The sequence below is a fragment of the Opisthorchis viverrini genome, assembly GCF_000715545.1.
Source record: "Opisthorchis viverrini unplaced genomic scaffold scaffold56, whole genome shotgun sequence".
In the NCBI taxonomy this organism is placed as follows: Eukaryota; Metazoa; Platyhelminthes; class Trematoda; order Opisthorchiida; family Opisthorchiidae; genus Opisthorchis; species Opisthorchis viverrini.
The window spans coordinates 510,931-522,863 of NW_008752000.1; positions in this window are offsets into that span (position 1 = coordinate 510,931).

Below are 11,933 nucleotides of genomic sequence, written 5' to 3' on the forward strand. Positions count from 1 at the left end.
ATTAAATCAGTCAGTTCTAGGACAAGGGATTCAATGGGATCGTGTTTGGGCACTGAGAGCGGGGAAGGTTTGCGGTGAATGCTTTGTCTTAGTTGCTCAATCCTTACCAGCGCGGACGATAAGCGTTTTCGGTCATCCAACTCGTTAGAACCGGCGGAATAGATTTGATTCGGTCGAAACTCGGCCACAGAATGTCTATCAGCGGAGAGCGTGGTGGTCAAATTTATTTTACCTCCAACTAAGTTGGGTGTTGAATGTTCCTTATCATTGTGATTGGACTTATCTTTTCCTAGATTGCCGACCTGAGATGAATGTGCCATGGGAAATGCCATGTTCGCTCTGCTTGAGCTGGAGGACGAAGAAGCATACTTGTGAACTTGAGAAAACAACTTTGATTCCGGCTTGACATGAGGCCGTGAATCCCTTGCCGAATGACATGTTGAGAAGACAGAGTTTTCATCTTGGCTTTGTAATACGACCACATGTTGGTCTGTCGATTTTTGATGGCGGTTCATCCAACTCTGTCCGTGCTCGGTCCCAGTTGGTGATGAGTCTCGTACGTTTGGAACGGATAAACGTTTCCGAGTTTGGGCCAGTCTGTATCTTCGAACGGTGGACATTCTCAACAATGGAGCAACATAGTCGAATAACAACACTCGGACGCGTTCGGGCACAGAGGAATGATTGGCGTTTGTGTGATGGATGTGAAGCACTCCGACAGTCAAAACAATTGACAAGGAGGTCATCGCCATGGTAACTGTGAGGTAGATACCTGAGAATATGAAGGTAAACATAGTTGACATTGGTGTCTGGAAAAACCGGAAAACGTACCCCAGTGGGGATGCTTGGAGAGGAGAAAATTTAGGGGCTTCACAGCCATTGTTTGCGACAGTGTGGAAGAATATGACAGCCATAAAAGTGGATGTTTACAAAGAAATTTCTCACGATAAGTTCCCGAGACTGAGGTTGGTAAAAATTATTGCCCTTTGGAATAGGCAAGAAGTGGAACTTTTCAACGACTCTACAGCACTCAAATAGCACACACATATTAGGTTTAGGATTTCTGTATCAGTTACAAGAACTCTTGGAACCGACTGGGTAGTCATCGTTCTCGGAAAAATCGATAGATTTATTGCTGGGCAACGTCTCACTTTTGATACAAAGACTTCATCAGATCACGTGACCAGTTTGAAGCTGAAAGAGAACCAATCAGCTAAGCCAAGCCAAATCTGTGTTAGGTGTCGGCCCAGGGATTTTGTGTGTGAATACATATCGAATTCATTGCCCTAATGCCTGCAGATTCTATGAAGATATTTAAACTGAGCTCTGCGTATTGATTTGTTCATCTGATGGTTCCTGTCAAGTGTGTGGTCATTAGGGTACTTTACATGTCAATGGCTTTCAGTGATCGAGGGCGAGATGGCTCAAGTGGCTCAAGAGAGCGAATTTACTGACCGGAAGGTCCACGGTTCGAACCCCACCTCTGCCTCTCGACTACCCCTGTCTAGGCTTGGGCAACCTGGCAAAATCCCAACCCTCGTGCTTTTCTCGGGTGGCATGGAAGCTAGGAACTGAAAGGGTGTTACAGCTGAACTGTTTTCACCACCAGTGTGCTTGAAAAACACAACCGGTAACACTGTGAAAACACCCCCGATACATTTTCCTACTAAAGGAGCACTGAAACATTACTGTATTCAAAAACGTGTGAATTGTACTCAGAAAATGGGAATGTGTTGACGTTACTCACCAATCAGCGGAACAAATTCACTTGTTGCCGGCATATTCTCAGCGATCAGGAGCATGAATACGCTGAACGCCAGGAGCACTGTGATTCCAAGGGTAATTTTCTCTCCCGAATCCGGCGGTAACCAGAAGCTAAGCAAACTGAGCACCGTGAGCCACAGGCAGGGAAATATGATATTGAACAGATAGTACAGCGTCGTGTTACAGCCTGTTTTCACCACCAGTGTGCTTGAAAAACACAACCGGTAACACTGTGAAAACACCCCCGATACATTTTCCTACTAAAGGAGCACTGAAACATTACTGTATTCAAAAACGTGTGAATTGTACTCAGAAAATGGGAATGTGTTGACGTTACTCACCAATCAGCGGAACAAATTCACTTGTTGCCGGCATATTCTCAGCGATCAGGAGCATGAATACGCTGAACGCCAGGAGCACTGTGATTCCAAGGGTAATTTTCTCTCCCGAATCCGGCGGTAACCAGAAGCTAAGCAAACTGAGCACCGTGAGCCACAGGCAGGGAAATATGATATTGAACAGATAGTACAGCGTCCGCCGACGCATGTAGATTGTAAATAGTATGAAAGGATAGGGTTCTTCACAGCATGGATAGATAATCTGTGGAGAGAAGTCCGGGAGTTTTAGTTGGCGACTGTCTAATTACGATTGGCTGATAAAGTTAGCGCGTGTAATCCGATCAAAGTAGAACGACAATCATTCAAACGGCTTCTAAACAAGCCGGTGAATGGTTACTCAGTATCGGCAACCGTAATAAATCGCTCTGGTAAACGATCTTGATGGGCAAAATGCATAATGTGTTCGTTGAAAAAAAATGACGCTGCGGTTCGTAAACTTTAGAAATATCAAATTTTTTATTTGGATTCAGTCTAGTCTTGCCTTCAAACCCTTAGCGTCCGCTATAACCGGGTTCACAAAGTTGAGTAAAGCACGTGAATGGTAGAACAAACCTACTTGGCTTTCGTGAAAGACAGAAGTTTTCAACATACTTGTGCGAATTCTTGAAAGATATTTGGGACGTATGGGAGGAGGGATTTACAGTGGCTCTTCCCACAGAAACCTTTGGAACTTTGAGAGTCTGAAAATTCATTATACGGACCAGTTTCTGGAAGTTTCTTTCTTTCTGTTCTCTGGAATATAGAAGAGTCAACGTCCAGGGAGCACACCAGAGCAGGTCAACCCATTAGTTCAGCTATTCATCATGAGGAAAAATAGGGCAAACGTTTTCGTTTTGCGGCCTAGAAGAACCCAAATACAGGTACATCCATGTCAACTCCAGCCGTACTCATTGTAGAGTCGATCTATTGATCATCTGAGCGACAGCATGAAGCTAAATATTTTGTTATGTTAGCGAAATACACTCATTTGCAAACTAATTTGGTTTTGCGAGTGACTCACCTGGAACCCAACTGAATCTATCGTTTCTGATGTTTCCAGGCAAGTGAATGTGCTGCACCAGCCGCCTCATGTTTCAGTCGATATGATATTCGAGATATCGCGATGCATGCATATTCGTAATGCACTACTCATAAGGCTGCTGAAAATTCGTCGACAGCTGACGACCAGTTTCGCCCTTCTTGGGGCTTATCAGGTAGGCACATTCTCCGAGTTTCCACCAACGTTATGTTTGAGTATATATGGTTGAGTGTATATTCACTAATTTCGTGCAATTTGGTTTCAAGTAGAACATAAGGTTGACGGAACTTCGGGGACTGCGCCCACCTGATGAGCCTCAAGAAGGGCGAAACCGATTGTGGGCTGTCGAGGAGTTTTCAGCAACCTTATGAGTGGTGCATTGCAAATATATATCTACCGCGATATCCCGAATATCCTAGCGACTGAAACATGAGGCGGCCCGGTGCAGCACATTCACTTGCCTGGAAACATCAAAACCGAGAGATTCGGCTGGGTTCCAGGTGAGTCTCTCGAAAAACCAAATTAGTTTGCGAATGAGTGTACATTCGCTTATTTTATAGGTAGAGCAATTTTTGTGAGTTTTAAAAAACCGCTAGGTGCAAAGGTCTGGCATCTATCCTTTCTCAGGCAACCGTTTTAGGAAAGTAGTGTCCATCTTCGAACGGAAGTCCCAACCAGTTTTTTATACAGCAAACGTTTTTTTAGACTGATAAAGTAGTACGGAACTGCTAACTTGCTAAATTACTCGGTGTTCAACAAAGCATTCTTCCTGAAGTGTAACCCGCGATTCTCACTTCTCATCCAAATGAATCAAGATCTCATTTTTCAGCATCTATCTCGTCGTTCAATGGCTTATTGGCATCATAATCATCCACAAAGTACAGTTTGATCGCGATATCAAGGTACATTCTGATGAGCTTTGTTACTATTTGCCAAACACAGCGTTGCTTATCGCGTTTACCCTTGAATTTAAAGGTTCTACTCATTTGTTGGGGCTTTACTAATTGTCTCGAGAAATTTGCGAAAAACCGTGCGTCCTACCTCTGGTTTACCCCGTCGTCAGCTCCAGGAACAACGGCCGATTTATTTGCCCGTATAGCCAACTCGAGAAATAAAAACCGTGCGTCCTACCTCTGGTTTACCCCGTCGTCAGCTCCAGGAACAACGGCCGATTTATTTGCCCGTATAGCCAAGCTAAAATTACTCGCACCTATCAAGAGCTTTAACCATTTTCAATCAAGCATGTTTCGACTCGGGATGAAAGTTTTGTTAGTCAGCAGTGTGTATGTGCGTTTTACGGTGATAAAATCATACGAAATTTTCAGTAATAATTAAGACAACTGATTCACATGATTCATATTGCATGATCGCTCTAAAAACAACATGCCTGTTTCCTGGAACGCACGAAATCCTTATATAAGTTTTATGCTCACCTACACATTACCTGCATCCGCATCGAGATAATAAATCAATTCATCCATAATCTAACACCCTTGTTGCAGCCAATTCAGGTGACAACTTTGGTCCTTTTACTTAATCCCACTTTGAGAGTGAGAGATGCATCTCTGATTTCGGTTTAGATCATCAAGAATGGGTTTTTCTTGGGGGAAACTTCTTTGACAGGCCACGAGTGGTTTTGCCCTTCTTCAGTCTCATCAGGTGGACACAGTCCCAGAGTTTCAGTCAACCTAAATGGCACAAAATTTACCAGACACATTCATCGTCAAACCAATTTGGTTTTCACGGAAGACTCACTCGGAACCCACCTGAGTCTCTCGTTTATGAACGTCTTCAGCTGACTACACCTACCTGATATATCCGGTTGAAAAGATCTGATGTATAGTGCTTTTTTTAACAGGAAATTCCCTCTAATATCTCAAATGTCATTCCAGGTAGGACATGAGACGTGGGGCTTATTTATTTCGAGACTATAACAGATCTAACTGGGATTCCGTTGAAAACCGAATTAGCGTACATTTGAGCGCATTTGACCGTGTACTTTTGTCAGCAAACTGTTTCCTTCTAGGAGCTAATAACCAAAGAAGTACTAGAGGTGAATGACCATCAAATTCCTTACAATAGTACATTTTGGACAACCATCTCACCGATCGCACGATACGCCCCACTAACTTTGAGCGAATGACCACCAGAACCGTTCATTCACATGATACGCTCCCTTCTTAATAACAATCCCCTCTTAACAGTGAAAGGGATGGCAGGAAAATATCCACATGTACAATGGGAACGAAATTTTTTTGCTTGTAACCTGTTACTTGTAGTTGCGCTGGGGTATTCCGAAAGTACCAGACGTTCGATTAACTTGAATTTCTATGAGAGGCTTATCGGTGCTGCGCAGTACGTGAACGCATTGAATGTCAGTCTTGCAGATGTCTTTGTCCTGTTTAGCTAAACTGGAAAAGGAAACACAAAGGATGGCTTTTCGATGGTGAGGCAGTTTTACACAACGGCAAAAACTCTAGTAATTTCCGGGCCGTTTTGTTATGTAGTAGTAATACTATCCCATAAAAATTTGAGTGGCATTGAGTACGTGTCCTGGTCGAGTTATTTGACATACCAAATGATGATCAGTAGAGGTCATTGATATAGCAAAAGCATGTCCGAAATACCTTTACCATCGGACAAGAAATGTCGGAGTTGACTAGAAAGTCTATTTTGTATGAAATTGTGATTGCTTCGTTCAATTTAGGGAACGGTCAGGCCGCTTGAGAAACCGAAAGTGGTTTGTTCTCTGCTTTTTACATAATGGAAACTACTCACAAGGTTGGTAGGCTCCGTTTCCGAGTTTCCGGCACCCCTATGTTGTTCTACTTGAACACAAAGTTTAGAGATTTTGACAAACCCACTCATTGGCATATCCATTTTGTGTTCACGGGAGACTCAGCTAGATCTCTCTTCTTGTTTTCGAGAGCCAATTGCTGGGAGGAACATTTCCAGTGCAGCGGAGGGAATACATCATCGACATTTGTCTACTTAGAACGAGATGAGTAGACAATACAAGCCACGGGCTTTTAAATGAGGACCGCTCTTTGAGGAAAGTTTCGATGAAACTTCACTTTGCATTTTTCCAAAGAGTCAGTGTGACGAACCGAAATTAGAAACGCGATTTCATGACAGCTTTGCTCACAATCTGATGAACTTCATAAACGGCTTAAAACTTGCTCCCGGCCAGTTCCGCTGCGCATAAATCAGGTCGGTTTTCGAAAAAAAAACATTTGATATGTTTATCTGTTTATCTTTTTCAAACAACTCTGTTTACAAGCAGTTGATGTATTCTTCCCGAGAGTCTTCGCTGTCAATATCAGTTCGGTGTTTGACATGATTGATGGCCAACGCAGAGCTTGTTTGTTCTAGCTGTTTACGCAGTACGTTGACACGCATCCACACTGAGTATTATCTACCCTTACTATCGTCCATGAATGAGAGTCAATCATGGCACTTTCTAACCAATCTGTTGGTCATTTTGGCTGCATTTTCCACAATCCACCACATCACTCTTTCTCTCCACGACAATTTTTGGATCTAACCCCTATAGGAACTACATACTGCCCTTGCAAAACGACATCTGGTGGCTTGAATCATATTCCAGTAAGTGAAAAAAACAGAAAAAAACCGCCCTTCCGACCTTTTGTTGTCCAGCATTTCCTCAAATCCTTACGTCGAACTCAGTGTGTTTCCCTGAACTAACGATATCTGGTGGCTTGAAGCATATTCCAGCATATTCCGACCTTTTGTTGCCCAGTGTTTCCTCAAATCCCTACGTCGAACTCAGTGTGTTTCCCTGAACTAGGAAAACTGGAAATTTTTCAGTGTTAGCCATTTACTCAATTGTATTGATAAGTTATACGCTTCTGTCTTTGCAAGTAAGCCTTTCCTCTTATGTGAACTCATCATCCGTCTGGTTGAAGCGGCCAGGAAATGTGGACATACTTTGTTGAGGCCTGACGAATACTAGTCGAGAACTACCAAGTCACGCTTTCCTCGTTACAAATGTTTACATGACCGGCCTTGAAGGTTCCCTTGTGGATAGCACCCAGCCATTGACAGCCGTTAAACCTGTTGCTTGGAAGAGGTGGATGACAGCATTTATTCATGAGATTCGACCCCCCAGAAGAAAGCTGATTTTATTGGTACAGGTTGTTCACATACTGTCCGGGATCACATTTTTTTGGTTTGATACGCAATGAGAAATCACAGATCGATGTCTGTTCTAAATTTCTTGTAATAAACTGGACCTCATTAGGAGAACCAGCTTCGAACGTAACGGGACCACATAACAGCCAATGAAATAACTGTTTTTCGTTGAGAAAGATTTCATTGGTTGTTCTTCACTCGCCCTTGACAGATGAGTTGTTATCACTATTTTGGCCCGCTTGTACGCGGCAGTGATCAATAGATCAGGTGGGTTGCACGTTCATTGACTTGTCTGGTTTGGCCAAGCGCACCAGGCTATCAATCGGCTATCCAGACCGGGGTTCATGGTGATGAGAAGAGACTGTGGTCCACAACAGACTTGATAATGGAATTATACATCTAGCAATTTACTGACTGCCACTGTGGCCTTGTCAGTAACAACGGTTTTGAAGTAAAGGAACTTCAAATACCTTAAAAATCTTAGGACATTGAAACGATTCTATACAGATTTTTTGAAGGCAAAATTACGCGAGCTGCGCCATGATCCAAATAGATGCAAAGCGCTAGAGATCCACGTTGATCTTTAAGGCCTGCTGTGTTTTTAGCGCCATGCACTCAGGCTTCGGGCTCCAAGAGTATGATTCACCAACTAATACCTTTCAAGGTATCCAATGAATTCAACTCAGAATTGTAAAACGTCAATAAGACAAACGGTGCAAAGAAAAAAGTCGATATTTACATTTGATTTGCTGGAGTTGGTGCCCCAGTGAGAGGTAGGATCGAGTGTGAGATTCGTGGCAGAAATCCATTCTTTGCAATGAGTTCAACGCCTCCAAGCGACTTTCAGACAAAGAGTTATAAACGCTACGCCTGGGACACGTTATATGACGCCGTCAAAAATCAACCTAGAATTTTTCCAGGTCTCCTAAACTGTCACTCACAGAATTTACGTTTGAATTACCAAAGACAGTTTGAGGTTAGCCAAGCAAAACTGAGACAGTCACAGCCAACAATCAACTCAACCTATATGATGCAAAGAGCACGTTAGACTCTACGTAAGGTAAGGTGGGGTTCAACCAAATACCTGCACTTTGGCCAAGACCTGTGCACAGAAATTAGAGCTACTAAAATTCTGCTTCCAGCCCTTGACCATGAGCCGTCGTGGAGTAAATGGCGTCATCCGGTACAGGGCAGTTTATCTTTGAAATCACAACGCGAATCCTCGTCTTTCGTTTGACACAGTTGGCGACGTTGTAGAATTATTGTTTGCTAAATAAACAGTGTTTTCTATTCTCCATCATTGATTATTCACCGAGTGACAGCTTCTGGAACTGAGAAGCTCTAACGTCGCAATCTTGGAGACAGCTGTTTCCCTTGTTGAAATCACTGGCAACTACTGCTATATAACCAAGTGAATATATCAACCAGATCCCTCATCGAGAAGGAGTTCTCTTTGCCTCGGACCTCATCTTAATCAATGGAAGTCGAATGAAAGTCAGTCTTTTGAGGCGACACGAGCACCACCTAATATTTAGATTTAATTACGCATGGTACGTACCATGCCAATACATGCTCGAAATTTCAAGCTGTACGACCTAGTTAAAAAGAAAATGAATGAACACAAGGTTGCTGAAAACTCTTCGACAGCCTCTTCAGCAAACTTGTGAGTAGTTTCCTTTATGAAAATATACTGCGATATCTCGAATGTCGTGCCTACTGAATCATCAGGCGGTCTGTGTGCGGCACATTCAATTGTGGAATAGCATAAACGAGAGATTTATTTGAGCCTCTCGTGGAGACCAAATTGATTTGCAAATGAGTGTATTTCTCGAAAATGGTTGAACGTTTTGCAGACTGATTCAGAAAAATCCGCGTGGTGGAGATTCATGGCTCCTAGCCATTACGGCTTCCAAAACCTGTGTAAGTTCACCAGACTTGAGGAAGACTATTCATATGATATTTGAGATATCATAAAAGAGAGATTCAGTTGAGTCTCCCGTAAATAAAAACTGAATTTGCATATAAATTAACCCATTTGTCGAAATTATGCATTTTCGTTTTTCAGAATGAAATATGGCCTCGTGAAAAACAAACCCAAGTCCAAATTCAGTGATGTTAGCCCAAGTAAATTTCATTCCAAAGGGTCATGGGAGTGAACTTCGCTTGCCGCCAAACAGGTTTCCCAGTGTGAGCGATTCGTTAACTCAAAAATAATGGCCTGACCTCTGAATTTACTTATTTTGCCAGCAGAAAACTCCGTTATTTCGGCTTGAAAACAAAGATCTGAGACCGGCAATACCGCAAATCTAACCTGTGGTCTCTGTTTCCATTGTCAGCAATGTCCGAAGCTGTTAAACTCTATGAAATGGCGGGTATTTTTGAATAACGCACAGTTTTGGCTCGTGAATAAGGGTTCGTCAGTAATATCTATGAGGATTTTGTGTGCTGACAGCTTGGGATGGTCAGCCGGAAACTGTGGATAATGGGGGAAACATGATTTGTCAAAACGGTTGTGCCATTTGAACTACCGAATTCTTCCGCCATAATTTTAGTCATTTGGTTAGTTGTTAGCGTAGAGCACAAAAGTCCTGAATAGAAATAACTCAAAAAGATTGTGTTTTTGAAAAACCGCTCGAGGCCAATTCAGGTGAAACACAGAAGTCTACCTTGGGTCCTTACATTCACTTTAAGACGTGTGCATTTTGCCAAAGGCAGTCACATCTTCGGGGAACTGTTGCGTCATTCGGACAGATAGTGTTTTGTATTCTTTGTCATTGTGGTATGACCTGAACGACAGTACAGCGGAGCACAGAGTGTCACCACTTGGGCACTTAGAAAAATCAGTTTCGGTGTCTTGTTCCAAGAAGCCATTTTGCTGTCCACACAAAGAAAAAACCCAACCGACTGAATCCAGCACCCAAAACTTCATGCCACGGGGAAACGCTACCTTTAACTTTGTTGTCCAGCATTCAAAAATTTAGTTCAAATGAATTTTTCTCATCTTTTGACCGGATATATTGAATTTCACACTAATAAAATAATTTAATAAGAACCATTCTGCGCCATTTTGGGGAAAAAGCAACTTCAATCACAGGGAGAACGAATGTCTGGAATATTTCCTTTGGACAATATCGGAGATTACGGGCTGCCACTGAAAGGAAGAAAGCCTTTACTGTGGAGTTATTAATTGGAAAACACCAACTGAACAAGGAGGAAAATGTTAGTAGCTCAGGTAGCGTAGATGGCCGCTGGCTTGTTCGCTGAGCTGAGCAATTTGATTGCAAACGTTTCACCACCAATCGAGGTAACATCATCAGTGCAGTATTGGGAGCGTAGTTGGGCGTAGCGGTGGTTAGCTAGTATCCACCCTTTACGCCATGATGAATAATGAGTCAGCATTTCATGGCCTCTGGAAAACATCATCACCATCACCATCAGCTAATGTTTCTTTGCGCTGGACAGTCAAAAGTGTTGCGGCGTGTTTGCTAAATAAATTCGGTTTTGAGAGATAGCTTTTGTTGCAGTTCAACCAACCAACTGAACAGTTACAGACTATCGGACAGGGAAGCAAAACTCTCATGTACATCTTGTCTACAATAACTGTGTATCCATCTTCTTCTCGAACGCGTCTTCCTGAACTTTTCTGGATACTCATTGATTATCACTCAAACGTAAACGAATGCTACAAAGCGATTATACAAATTCCGTGATAAATCTCACTTTTCAATAGACGCGAAGTGGATTAAGGAGAGAACCGCATACTATTCGCATTCTTCATCAGTAGTACCCACCGTTACACCATGACTGAATAATGAGTCAGCATTTCACGGCCTCTGGAAAACACCATAATCACCATCACCATCAGCTAATGTTTCCTTGAGTTGGACGGTCAAGAGTCTTGCGGGCATGTTTGCTAAATAAATTCAGTTTTGAGAGATAGCTTTTGTTGCAGTTCATTTGGAACTGAGCCTATTTTGAGCGCTGTTTACGCCTGAGTTTCCGAACTAAAGTTAATGCGGTTTGACTCTCCAGCAGTATTTTCTTCACCTTGACAGCCGATAGAATGGATTTAGAAGAGGCTGGGCCAGAGCCTTGGCGAAAAACTGCATTCACCAGATCGAATGTCGAAAACATGAGCACGGAAAATTTGTTTGCAATAACGGCCAACTTTTAAAATCGCAGCAGCCATAACCCGTATTCAGTGGGTTTAATACTAGAGCCGGAATATTGGCTGGTTCAAGCTCCGTATTCTTATGCAGTCTTGGATGTGCCTGTAACGGAGATTATTTGAGCGCCCAGCTCCGTTCCATAACAACAGCTGAAGAGATGAAATTTAAGCGAGGTATCTGCTTATTAGCACTTGTCAATGGAAATACCGACAAGTTCTTGGGACATATTGGTGCTGTTTATGAGTACGCTGGAATAGCGGTCCCCGACGGGGATGTGGTCACAATACAGTATAAAATTCAATACTTTTTCTCCCAACTATATTGAAAAATAAGCACATTCGCTGTCCAGTGCCCAGACCAATGTGTGAAATTGCCTGGATACGGACCAGAAAAAAACCTACTTGGAGTCCTACTACGCAGAGCCCCTTATAA